This window comes from Cuculus canorus, chromosome 18 (genome assembly GCF_017976375.1).
Source record: "Cuculus canorus isolate bCucCan1 chromosome 18, bCucCan1.pri, whole genome shotgun sequence".
NCBI classification, from domain to species: Eukaryota; Metazoa; Chordata; class Aves; order Cuculiformes; family Cuculidae; genus Cuculus; species Cuculus canorus.
The window spans coordinates 1833757-1848497 of record NC_071418.1 but is presented as its reverse complement, the minus strand read 5'-3'; the positions used below and the strand labels follow the sequence as shown (position 1 = coordinate 1848497).

General features: G+C 41.6%; 1 long non-coding RNA gene across 2 annotated transcripts in view; it reads right to left on the bottom strand.

Moving 5' to 3' along the window:
• The window catches only part of LOC128854019 (uncharacterized), a 50571-nt gene extending 36249 nt beyond the window's left edge, over positions 1 to 14322 (bottom strand). The window contains exons 1-3 of one of the 2 annotated variants that reach the window (XR_008452923.1): positions 14226 to 14322; positions 12590 to 12778; positions 12244 to 12354 (exon numbers count right to left, since the gene is read on the bottom strand). This is a non-coding gene — a long non-coding RNA (uncharacterized LOC128854019). The remainder of the gene's footprint in view (positions 1 to 12243; positions 12355 to 12589; positions 12779 to 14225) is intronic. The other variant, XR_008452924.1, reaches the window with a different exon arrangement.
• Positions 14323 to 14741: the final 419 nt, after the last annotated feature.

The window sequence follows — 14741 nt, the reverse complement described above, 5'->3', positions numbered from 1 at the left end:
CTCCTGCCTTGCATTGCAGCACAGCTTCCCTCCAGGTGTTGCTTTAGGTTGGCTTTGTACGCTGAGCTGACCTCTTAGGTCCTCTCGGGGTTCAAATTCTCTCCTTCCAGCAGAATCCCTGCCTGACACCACTGCCTCTCCAGCTGACCTCCCCCGGCCTTCCCTTCCCTCCTTCCCCAGGGTGACCCAGCTCACAGGACAAAACAAACATAAGGGTTTCCTTTCACTGCCAGTTGCCCCTCTCTGAAAAGGAATACTCACGGTTTAGTGAGCTGTGAACTACCCCCAGCCCGAGACAAACCTCTAAACCTCACTGAAGGATTGCCCTTCTAAGGCTGGATCCATTTACATCCTCATTATATCTTAACCTGCCTGATTTTACCCCATTTTTCCAAACAAGCTCACGTTGCAAACTTATGCAGCAGCTTGGAGTCTTGGCCCATGGCAGGGCGCTGGAACTTTAAGGTCCTTTCCAACCCAAACCATTCCATGATTCTATGCTAATAACAATGAAGGAGGAAAAGAGCTGTCAAATGCAATAGAAAATCAGGACAAAGCTTTACATTTCAATTACTTCTACACATCATTAGGGTTGCTTTGCAAATGTCTCCCTTGTAACTTCAGCAAACCTAAATTATCACCTTCCAAGTGCACCATTCAGCCATTCCTACAGCCAGGGCTCCTCAGTGATCATCTCTGCGTTAAACCACTGAAACCCCGAGTGATTAACTCAGAGCAGCTAAGCTATAAATCTGTTGTCGCATTAAGGGATTCCCCATTAAAAATGAAGAGGCTCCGTCCCTCTTTTGTGATAAGATTGAGCACTGGGATCTCTTAGTCTCGGCAATTAACATACCGGTATAAATCCATTTTTGCCAGTCATTTTCACTTACGATTCCTGTTACACAATATGATGATCAGGAAATTTCAGAATAAAACTGTCAGTCAATTACAGAAAAATAAGGATGCATAAAGTGTTGGATTATAAAGTGACTGTTTTCAGAGGAGTCCCGAATGTGTGAACATTATTAAGAACAACAGATGTGGAGCTATTTTATGCAACATATAAACCGTTTTGCCTTTGACGAGATTAATGCAAGGACTGAGACTTTCATACAACCAAGACCAAAAAGCTGTACTATAAAAATGTCAGCTCCACTGCAATAACAAGCTAATACCTGAAAAACCCTACTCTTTCGGAAGAACAGCTCTAAGTTGATGAAACTGGATTAACCACTGCCGGGTTTGAACACGAGGGGGGAAAATGGAACACTTTTCCCACAATGCTTCAAATGTTACTGTATCCCCTCCCTGATCAAAGAGCTCAGGGCACAAACAGCCACAGTCAACTCCATTGACCTTTGTCAATGGTATCAGAGGCCACATCACTATATTTTTCACCCATGTTGCAGTTAATCAGATGAAATCAAGAGGAACATTAGGTTAATTAGGCAAACAAGGCTCACTAATGGTAATAAGCAACAGAATACACAGAGCAGGCTTCAATGGATAAAACACAGTGGCAGCTACTGGCACGGAGGCCAAAGTTCGGCCTGAAAAGGGTTCTTGAAAAAGAGCACGAATTACAGCCCTGTTCTGCAAGCCTCTTCACAACTCGGAGACAATTCCATTTCGTATTCAAAATTTATAGTCCCAAGTTATGTCAAGGAGAAATTAAAAGTTGCCTAATTTACCATGTGCAGCTCAGCTTTGACTCAGACTCTATTCTTGATCATTACATTATGCAAACTACTTCATAAAGCTCCATAATCCCCTTAACGCAACCCACACTGGTTTAAAAATTAAAAAACACTATTCGTTCCATTATCCTTTTAATTGGATGATGGCATGACTAATATACAATATAAAAGTCAACTATTTAATCACACATAATCATCCTGCTTTACATTTTATTCATGCCAGGTATTTCTAAATTCAGATGTTATATTGACAAGTAACATTAAATACATAGCTTTCAGCTTTTCAGACACACATTACCTCTGAATCAGTAAAATATTGAAGCATGATTGAAATGCACGATAGGAATACAGTGTAAAAATAAATAATCGCACACCAGACCCTGGATGCTCTAAACATTGTGTCTGGTTGTTGTGATTCCTCTATGCATGTGAGACAGACAGCGAGAGAATATGAAGCACATTCTCCTAAGAACAAGGCTTGCTGCACTGGCATCGGCTGCAGCACTCCTGGGAAAGTAAAAAATTCCTTTCTGCTTCTCTCTACAAAAGGCTGAAGGAAGAAAACAATGACAAGAGCTTCTATGCAGCAGCACATAAGCACCTGCCTGACTAAGTGATTTGATGAGCTGACTCCTATGCTAAATTGAGCCCTGTATCCTGTTGCAGGAAAAAAAAGGCATCAGAAATACCTCTAGCAATGTTCACTCTTCAAGAGAAATTCTGTCTGGCTGAAGCAATTCCCCATGCAAAATTACACAGATTCTGTAAAGATATCATCTGGTATTTTACAGTACTTAAGTAAGTGACTACATAAATTATTTGGTTAGAGAAGGAACTATACAAGCACATTGCAGCAGGCAATATCAAAACAGGACAATATCAAAGATTAAGGTACTCGGGCAGCTCTTTCTGGATTTTCAAATGAGAGGCTAGACAGTACACTCTTAATTTATATCTGAGTCATTTTCTGAATCATCTCAACCAGAGATACTCATTAATTTTTAAATCATTCTTAATAAATATTGATTTGCTAATCATTTTGTGGAAACACTTCTATGATTTTTTTCTTTTGTTGTTGTTTTCATGAACTTTCCATTCTGGCAGGAAAACAAGCAAACAAAGTTGCTGAAAAGCCATGTTTGGACATTTCATAACAGATTTCTTTAGATTTCAGAATTTTAGAATGTTTTCATTGGAAGTTGTAGGCTGGTTCCAAAAATTACTATGTGAAATCTACAGCCTGTGTTATGCAGGAGGTCGGGTGAGATGATTGTAGTGGTCCTTGGTTTTACAACCCATGAGCAGATGAAAATGGCAAAAGCTATGGAGCTTTAACAGTTCAGATGCTACTCAGATGTGCATATGTAACACTCTATGCTTGCACCTCTATAAACAGGACCAATGAATGGCACAGTAACTCAAAACAGGGCTGGCAGTAGGTGATTTTATCCCCACAATACCAGCATTGTTTACAAACTAGACCAAAAAGCCAGGATTCTCCTTTCCTATTTGATGGACATAAAGAGAGCCCAGGCCAGGTGAGGCCATGTCAAAGAGACCAGTCCAAGCTTCCCATCACACAAACGAGCCACCTTTCAACCCCGTTCTGCCCTCCCCTCCAAACAAGCCAAAGGAAGAAAAGGAAATTCTTGTGCTTCTGTCTGCGGTCATTCTTTTCTTCCCCAGCCTGGTGCTCTCCCTGCTCCCCGCATTCCCCATCAGCTGCTTTGATCGTTTCTCTTAAAAGAGAGGTGAAATAATTGAACTTCTGTGCTTTTGCACAGATTGGCTGCTGAACAAGCCCCTAGCAATGTCCTCATCAATGTAAAGGCAAAACAGCTTCCCCACAGTGTTAGAAACACAAACAACGATAAACAAGCCTGCTGCAACAGGATTCCTGTCCTGAATGCGAGCTGCAGAAGCTTGGATGAATATTGACACAGTGCCCAAGGAGGAATAAAAGCCTTCCCTGAGACTGAAACAAATGAGTGTCAGCACTACCGTGGTGTGAAAGAACATGTAATTCTTTCCTCATATTTCCTCTCTTTCAAGTGGGTGGAAGGGAGCCCTCAGCATCCTTAATTACCTTTGTATACAGTTTCTGTTTGCTCATTTGGTTTTACCGGAATGGTGGGGTGTAGGGCTCTGATGTGTTTTCTAGATGCCATAAATCTAAGTAAGTATTCATAAAGAATTCTGTTTCCACAAGATTGTTCTCTTTTACATGTCTGCACAATCTCCACCAGAATCACTTTACCTTAATTAGCACAACACTACTTGGATCACCATAGATCAGCAAGTTCTCCCCTCTAAAATAAGACAAAAAATCACGCCACTGCCCATGTTGAACCACAGATGGGTCAAAACTACATCTTGTGGCAGACAGCTTTGCTTACAAGTTCTAGAAATTATCATTTTTTTTTAGCTTAGCAATAAGAACATATTCAGCTTCAAATTTAAGACAGGAATTTTGTGTGTTTGGTAGGTTCTGTTTTTGTTTTGTCAAGAGTAATTTTAAAATATACTTAATTTTTTTTAAAAAAACTTACAGTTCACTCCAGAGAACTTCCCCTTTCTTTTTGTTTCTTGCTTTTCAAAGTCTGTTGAAATGAATAATTGAACTGTTTTCAGTATGATTTCCGATAGGGGAAGAAAATAACACAGAACACCACAAACAGTTACGTAGAAACAGACCCAAAAAAATACTTTGAATTTGGTAAACAAGCACTGAAATCAAGTCTGCCTCAGCATGAAAAATACATGCAAGTTTTTAACAGAAAAGAACTTGGATTTCCTTGTTTATATAATATAAAGTTAATGCCAAAGAGAAAAATAAATGGATACCGCTTCCCTGTGACCCAGCAGCAGGCAGTACCAGCAGCTAACAGGTCCCATTCCAAGTGTTCTGGGGCTCCTGGACGGGGCTGAACTTCCGTTTCTCGAGTGAGATCACATTAGCAGCACTGCTGGGAATAACACCCAGACCCACAGGAGAGATCTGAAAAACCACTTAGTGAGTATTTCATCATACCTAGACAAAAAGGAATTTAGGTGGCTGGGGCTCGACACTCGCTGTGAATTCAACAGGTTATTTCAGTTCGGTTTTCAGGTTTTCCATAAACTGCTCTGTGCTTCTCTCCTTCTCTTTCTTTCAGCCGGGGCAGAGCCTGGTACAGTTTCTCAGCACCTCTGTTCCACAGGCAATTTTTGGCACTCTTTCCCATAACACATCAGGAGCACGTGAAAACAAGTAAGTGCGGCAGAGTGGGTTTAGTATTGGTTTGTATCAGTTTCCATGTGTAATTCTTGCAAAAGCCATTAAAACACAAACAGAAAAGTCTGTTTCCTACAGTTTGCCCATGCTAAGGGAGCGCTTCTGTTTCCACCAGAGAAAAAGGAAAGGAGAAAGAAGCCTTTCTTCAACTGAAAGCAGTGGAGTCCCTTGACAAGAGATTTTGAAACTAAGGATTGATGTTTCAGAGCAAGAAGGGTTAATTTTTCCATTGATTTTTCAAGTCAAACTGACTGCTTCATGATTCAAAATGAAAACAATGGTAGAAACAGGTAATATTGTTAATGAATCTTATTAACCATATGTAAGGGCCAGTGATGAATGGATCCTACTGTGCTATGCACACAGACTAGTGAAGCGTTCCTGCCCTGAAGAAGTTCTGGAAAGACAAAAATAAAAACACATGAACTGACTCCGACAAACACCAGGTCCTTTTCTAAGGTGCAGGGAGGAGTTAGGAAAGATCAAGTAAAGGAATAGAAAAACTCAATAGAAAAGGATGTGTTAAACAGCACTGGAGAAAGAGGTGGTGGTGAAAATATTAAGGAAATAATCAAGCAAGCAGTGAGAAATGGGGTAGAGTCCCGTCCCAGCTGCAGAGGACCCTGCCTGGCAGCTCCTGCTGCTCCACCTCTGCCTTTCCTTTTCTCTGGCTGGCTTTCCTCAAACAACTCAAAGAGCAGTGAACGCAGCACAACGCAGCCTCCTGTCCAGAAAGGATATTACTCAAGTCAGCCTTAGGAAATCATAAAGCATATATATGGTGAAAATACCACCTATGGTCTTCTTTCAGTCTACAAGCTATCTCCACTAGTCAGAGACTCAGAGCAGTATGAACAGATTTCCAAGAACTTGCTCGGCTGGCTTCCTGGCAGAACTGCAAGCGCCCAAGCATTCCTTCATTCAAAAGGAGAAATATTCCTACCACTTTTCTAGGCACAATTCAGAACAAATAATTAAAAAAAAATATACATTTCTATGAATGAAGATGATCCTTCTCCTTCAAGGGATCCCTACAGCACTGAGTGCAAGTCCTCTCATTTCGTTCCGAGGGCGGATGTGTTTGCAGGCAGGTGAAGTCCCAGCAACTCGCTAAGGCAGTAAGTTATACAGTGGAAAAAAATGAGGGTGTCAATATCCAGCTGTAACAGCAGGCACACAAAATGTAGGCAAACAGTCTAATTGCTCGAACATTGTCAGCTCCACAGAGAAACTGATGAAAGATTAAATTCTGGTTTTAATCCCTCTTACATTTCCCGCAGGTGAACACTTGCCTCCCAGAATTACATCTCTATTGTTAAGTTAAATAAACACAAATACAGCCTGACCATTCCTCCTCAGCTTCACTTCGCTTCCAATCAACCTTACAACAGCTCTACAATTCCTCTTTATCTTTTGGGTGAACAGATGTCTTTGAGGTAAATCAGATTTCCTTTTCTGGTGTGCAGTCAAGGGGAAACAATTCTTTGCGGAAGCTCCTTGCAGCTCATAAATAATAGGAATTTAAGGCTTAAGTAATCGTACACCCTCCAAAACGCCAAAGTGCTGTCTGACCTACAGCGGCCACAGGCTTTGATTTGGTTTCAGTTATAATGGGGGCAGCAAGGCTTCCAGCAACGTCAGCTGAAACACAATTAGTTCCTTGTCCTTGCCCTCCCAAGCTACCGCTGCCTCCAAGAGCTCCGTCCCTCGTGGATCTTGCCAGTTGCTGTACTCTCTTTCCTACGGCTCCTATCAAACAGCAGCAGGTTGTGCGCTGTAAGGGAGTGGAGCCAATCGTTCAGAAGAACCAAGGCTCATGGCAAGCTTCTGCCAAGCTCAAGAAGCACATTTTACTATGCAAATGGCAATTGCAGCAATCTTTAAAGAGAAGTTGTTGACTAGCTTTAGGCAAGGTAAAAACAGACAGAAGAAAGCAATTAATTTATTATTTTCCCCTGTAAAGAACAGTGTGTAGGTAATGGCCCATTGTAACATGAATAATACCAAAGCTGTAAGCAACATGGTATAATTTTAACATTCTACAGCCTTTTTTAATCAATCTTATTGATGTTCATCACACCCATAAAGCTGAGAAGAATGGGTTTACTAAACTTAAGGAAAATGTAAGATCTCGTTTTGCGCCTTTCAGTTTCTTCATTATGTTGCCATAATGTCATCAGTGTAATATATTTCACTCTTTTGCCTCTCTTAGCATTCATTTTTTGATTCTGCTGTGATTGTATCTGGTTCTTTGAAGCAAAGAGAGGAGTTATGAATACTGCTTTACAGTATTCAGACACTACCACATCCGCGAGAGGAGCATGATGTGCTGAGAGGAAGAATTACCTACTTTAGGACTAGGAAGGCAACACTAAGCAGCAAGATACCTTAGCATCTGACCTACTGGCCTATAGGAGCTGTGGGACATAAACAGTGAGAGCCATAGCTGGGACTGGTGGGAATGGTTGCAAGATCCACATGACTTTGTGGGAAGACTTTAGCCACAGATTGGCCAATTTAACAACTGCTTACAATCTGCTGAAGTCTGTGATATAAAATGAGACCCAGAGAACTCTGTTATCTCTAGGACAGAGAGGTCAAAGAAACTACTACATCTGCAAACTCCAAAGATTGGGGCAGCGTAGGGCAGATCAGCAAGATGGAATGGGCAAACCAACATTGCATATTCTTCTCAGACAGCATTTTACTCTGCAGTTGATGGTTTCAACTACATTATCCAAGGTGGAACGGTTCCACTGGAATACTTTCATGTTTTGTTTATGAATGGCTCATTCAAAAGAGCAAAGTCCAAACCCCCATCCCAAACTGCAGACCATGAAGCCGCTGACTGGGCTACACTGCAGGGAGGAAGTTTGCCAACTTATCTTCCAAAGCTTGGTGGGAAAACAAGGGATGACTTACTGTGCTAGAGCTCGTCCGCTGTTCTCATGTCTTCTTTACAAACGCCACCCTCCTCTCAAAACCAAGACACTGAACAAGCTGAGACTGAATTAAGAAAATGAATATATTTCAGTTCTTAAATGTTGTTTAACTTTGTCAAAGTTTTCTCCCTGAACGGAATATCAGAACAATTTCAGAATTTCCTTGCAACAGATACAACAACAAAGGGAAGGAAAGAAACCAAAATGAACATGCGCACACAGGGAATTGTTGCTCTGATAGATTTTGGTTTACTTGAAAAGTTTGTGTTTTACCTGCAAAGTTTTCAAAGTCATCACCGAGCATCTGAAATGAAATTATTCAGAAGCTGTTTGTAACCACATGCTTGCCCTCAATCTGCCTCATCTCAGTTTGTAATTCCTTGGGGAGAATGACACTTTTTTTTTTTTTTAACAAAAAAAGCAGAATACACTGGCTTGGAATCTTGCCACTTTCTTATTAAAAATGAGTATCTAGACCCAACTAGTTGTGTGGAGACAAAAAAAAAAAAAAATCTGTGAATACATAATTTGAAGCGCAACAGCATGCAAATGTATTCAGCAATTCATCTTGCTTAAGAAGCCTAAGGAAAAAGGCACATTGAGCACAAAGCATGTGAAGCATCCCAAGTGCATCCTGCTACGTCTGCAGGGATCACTCGAAAAACAAAAGTGTAAAGGATAAGAATTAGATCACCCATTTCATAACGACTTTGTAAAACACTGATCCAAAAAGGACGCGACCACAGTCTGATGTTCGCGGGGAAGGAAGGAAAAGGCAGGAACTGTTTAGCCTAGCAAAAAGGTTCACATGTAACCACAGCACAACAAACTACAGATAAAATATTAAATCATAAATGCTCATTTAGATTATTTAAGTCATCCAGATCTTCAAGTAATTTACCTCCATAGGATTAACTGCTAGATTTTTATCACCACCTAATGAGTTTTCAAGACCAGGTAAGACCTCAGAGACCTGAGCAGCAATGTTCAAGTGTGTGCTGTACCCATGCTCTCGTAACAGAGAATGCAAAAGTGACCAGAGACAAGTAATTCCCATCTCTTTCTACTGTGACTCATCATACGGTAATGAAATGTTCCCTAATTTTCACAGGAACTGTTCTTACTTAATCAAGATGCATTGCAGTTCCCAAGACTTCAGCATTCAGCATGCATTTTCAAGAAATCTTTCTAATTTTAGGCAGATGTTTGTAAAGAGATTTTTCACTTGGATAAAATTCACTAACTACAGTTGGACAGGTCATTCTGTGCCATACAGCAAATTGTCTCTTTGACTCCACACAAGATTTAATATCCTGTGAATCAAAGCGTAACATGCTTTTTGTTTGCTTACAAAGAGCTTTATCACAAGCACACACCAGCAATTACTGGTAGAACAGACCGTAACTACAGCAAGGCAGACAAACCTCTTTGTCCTAAGAGCTTCAGGCAGTGGGCAGCATATGCTAAGCAGTCACAGCATATGAAAGAAAAGGGACGACTTTGGCCATAACCGTAAATGTCCTTTCTCTGTCGCCGATAACGTCATTTCTGCTTTCTACACCTTTTCCCACTCCCCTGTCTCAGTAGCCAGAGACCAAATGAGAAATAACCAACCACCAGGGTACGTGTTTTAACCAACACTCCCCCTTTCTTCAACATCGCTAACCAAAGAGCACCAGTCACAGTTTCAGTGGGATTGGGATAGCTGGGTCTGCACGTGACACAGCTGAGAGAACCAGGCATGAGCCTCTCCTTGCTTGCTTCATGACCCTCATGTATGGGTTCAGTGAGCCCCGAGAGCAGCAGAAGCACAGCAGGTTAGGTCCACAAAATATAAACAGATTTCATGTGTGCTTGGATATTTCCTAGTCTGAATTTAGGGTAAAAATGTATTTAATACCCCCCAAGAAACTCTACTCTGGCTTCTACTGTTGGGATTGGACTGGAAGAGCATCTGTGAACAATGGAGAGTCTGTGCTTCTTTTCAATACCAACACATTCATCTGTTTCCAGGAATCCATCTTAATTTTTCTTATCTTTACTGGGTGATTATACACAGGGTAAGACATTTCTCTCCCATACCCTGTATCTGGTCAGTTTAAAATGTATTCATTTGAACAACAGCAAATTAATGAGCGGCAGTGACATTTGCAGTATCAGAGGAAGCACATAGGACATCGGAATTTGATCTAACGCCTCCTGACAGTTGTGGCTGATTAAGTGCTTAACCTCTCAATTTTTTTGCAGTTGATGCCATGTGAACATGAGAACCTTGCTAAGAAAGGCAAAAAGACAGGACTCATTCCCAAGTATTGTGGTTCAAGAAAAAACATTAAAGCTTCCATGATTATTTGCTACTATTTTTATCCTGCTTCAGTCTTCCACATCTTCCAGAAAACCCTATGCTGCTAGAACACCTTGGGAAAATTCCAGGGAAAATGAACCAGTGGAGGAGGTTGAGTCTGTCTACACAGAAAGGCCATAACCACACCTATAGCGTTTGAGATGCAATCAAACCCTTGAGCAAAATGCATTAACACTGTGGTTAGATATTAAAAAGAACTGAAATATAATCGCAAGAGAAGGCTTTCTAAAACTGCCAGATAACACCAGTTTGTCAGCAGCTGCAAATCCCACTCATGTAGCTGCATCTCCCACTGGACTTCATTTTAGAGCCCATAACTGAACGCCACGTGCCTGTCGTGAAGCTGAAGGCACAGTAGTCTTCATGAGCAGAAAGCTGAGAGACACCTCCTGACTACTGCAAAGTGCAACAGAGCTGAAAACCACACCAACGCACAGACCAGGGAACGGTTTATAGCAGGGCAGCACACAGAGTCTTAAGAGCTAATTGGCCATAAATCATTTAATCACAGAAAAGACCAGAAGAGAGCCATAGTCAGGGACAATTTTGCAAAAGATGATGATGATAATAATTCCTATTATTTCATTAGCAGTATATTTTAATAAACTTGATCTCAATTTCAAGGTCTAACATTCACAATGTATTCTGGAAGCTTCAGCTACGCTCAATCTTCAGACATTTCATCTCAGACATTTTACAAGCAATCACTAATGTAAATTCCACTCGAGTTATTCTTTACAGCATAATGTACTTAAAAGCTATCGAGGTATTAAATATAGAACAAACAACACCAGTATTTAATTCTGTTATATAAAATATTTTCATCTCCATTCAAAAGATAATGCAGATAGCAATTATGGTAATAGTGCAGATCATACACTACAGCACCCATAATTTCCCTGCTACAATTTCACCAAGGCAGGCATTCTATAAGTCTGCCCGTGTAGTTGCAAATTCACCATTCGACCTGCTCCGATGTCAAATATATTCATACATATTCAAATGAAAACTGAGAAAAGTAAGTATATGACCATGGCTGCCTATTAGAATGCGTGTCTCACAGAAGATATATTAGTGGGAAGCGTTTGGTTATTAGTATTACCAGGGCAGTATTGAAGAGCGGAGCGGTGTTGGCCTCCCTGTTCTGGACAGGTTCCAAGGCTGGTAATTGCTTTCTGCATACGAGATTCATCCCTGCATTTAGAGTCAAGACCTCAAGTTCCCAAACGCTGTGAGAGCTAAACAACTTTCCACCAGCTCACTGGAGGGACTACCATGCGCTAAATGACCTACTATATTCACAACAGAAAGCAGTGTCACAAGGCACTGTAGCGTGTATTGCAGAGATCAGAAGCCTCTAAGCATGATTTAAAGGTGGCAGCCAGCAATAGATTTCTAAAAAGGTGGGGGAAAAAGGCACCTTCAGTTCTCATACACAGCTGTCCCTAAAATTCGTGCTATTAAGGCAAAAGTACTCCCACAGAGAGAAAGGCTTGGAAAAAATTATCCTGTCCTTAATGACTTGGTGGATACTCATGATCAGTTTTGTTGATTCATGCTCTTGATTACTTTAGCCTCAGCATGGAAGAGAAAAAACTCAAGGATGAGGAAAAGATTTCACACTTCTCTTTCAAGAGCTCTTGTTAATCTCGGGGCTTTTCTTTTTTTTGCCTCAGTTTAAAAAGACTAAGAACAAAGAAAACATCCCCACTCCACTTCATTGTGTAGGCACCAGACTCTGCCAGAGTGATGTGCCTCTAGGATTTGTTACAGAAGTCGACACTTCAACAGGTTTTTAAATAGATTTTAAATAAAATAAGATGGAAAAGGAAGAAAAAGATTGCAGGGAATGCTCCTCAGACAGATTAATGAGGGCAACAACACTGATGATTCCAGAAGAAATAAGTTTCACTTGAGCTAAAGATGCTACATGTTATTTTCTTATAGGCAAGAAAAACTCACCACTCAAAGGAAAAACTTCATAAGAATATTTAGAGCCGCCCATCCGAACCATCTGCTTGTCCGTGCAGGATATTCAAGGCACTGCATCCCATCTTGTCCGGGACACCTCTTCTAGGAAGGAAAACCAACACCATTGCTAAATACAGCGAATGCAATTATTAAGCTTCTCGAGTCCTCTTAAATAACCTTTTTCTCCCTGGCATTTGCCAAACTATTGACATTATTTTTACTGCCTCTTTTTAACGGTTTTGGAACTCACAAGTTCACTTGTGTTGACCCACTGGGTTCACAGATGAGACATCTCCTGTAAGTACAGAGTATCAGTTCAGCAGAAAACCACACTGACCTCTCTGTTTATGTTCCCCAGCGAAGCCTCAGAAGCAGCAGATAAAACACTAGGGCAGCGGGGTTCCCTTGGCTGTGGGAGGAAGGGAACACAGGAGACTGTAAACATTTTCTGTCCCATTTTCCTTCAGAAGGATCCTCTCCGGCTCCTTCCCAAAGGATCTTGACTGTATCCCAGGCAAAGACAGAACTGCGAATAAAAAAAAAAATTAATAAAAAAATTCATTGGGAATCATTCTAAGACTTGACCCTCATCTTTTAATGCCCAGCCTTTCCAAATGAATTTAAAGCTATGCAGACCACTTTGTGCAGGACTACTTTCAGAACAAAAAAAGCCTCTTCTAGATCCAATACCTAAACATCTGCAGCCCGTTAAAAAAAAAAAAGTCAGCAATACTTATTTTGAGGAGATCCAGCGTAATAAGGAAAATTAAACCCTGTTTTCAAGCTACCTTTCTTGGCTACCTGGAACTACACCTCTGAGTAAGAACAGAAGGGATTTACCTAATGCTTGTCTGTAGATAAGATGATTCAGTAAGAGTATCAACAAGAACCCTGCCAGACACACGTCCCTTCCATTACAGCGAGAATTATTGATTTTTCCCTGGTTTGTTTCATTTTCTCCCAACTTTATCCAACAAAGTATGCTATTATCCAACCAAGACAGCTGCTGCTCGGAGCAGACAGGAAAAAAAGCATCTAATTTGGTACTAAGTATTCAGGATGATAACAATCAGTGTGCTTCCAGCACATCTCACAAAGGAGAAAAACAAGTGTGGATGTTGTGAGAGGGGAGAAAATGCACGTACCGCCTGCCAACGCATAACATCAGAGCAGGGACCCACAACCATCTGAGCAAAGATGGATGTAAAGCAGCAGTGCAACTACCGTGAAGCTCTTCTCACCTTCACGAGGCTGGAAGAGACAGCAGCCCGTTTCTTGCTTTTGCATGTACAGGCACACACAAATATTAAAGCTCACTTACTCCTCTACACAAGTCTTAGCAGCCCTCATAATCCAACCTCTCTTTCCCTGACCCATCCCAAAGATCTTCTTCCTATTTCAAGCAGGACAAGGTCTCTGTAGAAGAAGCAGAGAGCATCTCAGTGAACTGCAACTTTATAAAGCCTCCAGGAGCACCAACAAGGTGCCCCCACACAATCAACCACATGGCAAAACGCAGCTGGATGGAAGGAAAATCCTCAGCTCTCCCATACGCTACACCTGAGCTCAGAGCTCTCCATTGGAATCGCACAGATCTCGCCTTCTATTTTTAAAACGTAAAAGTACACATTTACAGAGGCAACCGCATTTAATGGGACACCCCAACCGCTAAGGCAGGTTTGTTGTAAAGCAGCACTGTCTCGTGAACAGGAGTTTTTGGACTCTCTCTAACAGTAGACTGTTAAGATGGTGCCTCAGCCACGGCTGCCCTGCGGCCATGTGGCGCCGTTTAACAGACCGCACCGTCAGCCATTAATGCAGTTCTTCCTCCTGGCTATGCACGGGGTGAGCCAAAAGCAAAGCAGCACAAACCCACTCCAGGGCACCAAGGGGCAGAAACTTCAAAAGGAACATCACACCTACACAATTCAAAAAAAAAAGTTTTCCGTAGAGTTTAAAAAAGAAATACATACCCGAATGTTAGCGTGGAGACAAACACATCGCCATTCCAGGAAGGTTCTATGCGGTGCTTCATTTCGAGGCCCCGGGAAGCAGGGGTAGGCACACCCAAATCAGGTTTCAAGACGATCCCGGTGTGTTCGCAATTTAACCCTTAAGTGTTTCGCAATCTAATGTATATTCAACAGATGACATCATTTCTTCATGCATATGTATTTGAGGATTGTCTCATCCCTCCCTCATTGGAGGGAGCTGGGCTCTTCTCCCCAGTGACAGGGGACAGGACAAGGGGGAATGGCCTGAAGCTCCGCCAGGGGAGGTTCTGGTTGGATATCAGAAAAAAATTCTTCACAGAGTCATTGGGCATTGGAACAGCTGCCCAGGGAGGGGGTCGAGTCACCTTCCCTGGAGGTGTTTAAGGAACGGGTGGATGAAGTGCTGAGGGACATGGTTTAGGGAGTGTTAGGAATGGTTGGACTCGATGATCCAGTGGGTCCTTTCCAACCTGGTGATTCTGTGATTCTGTGATT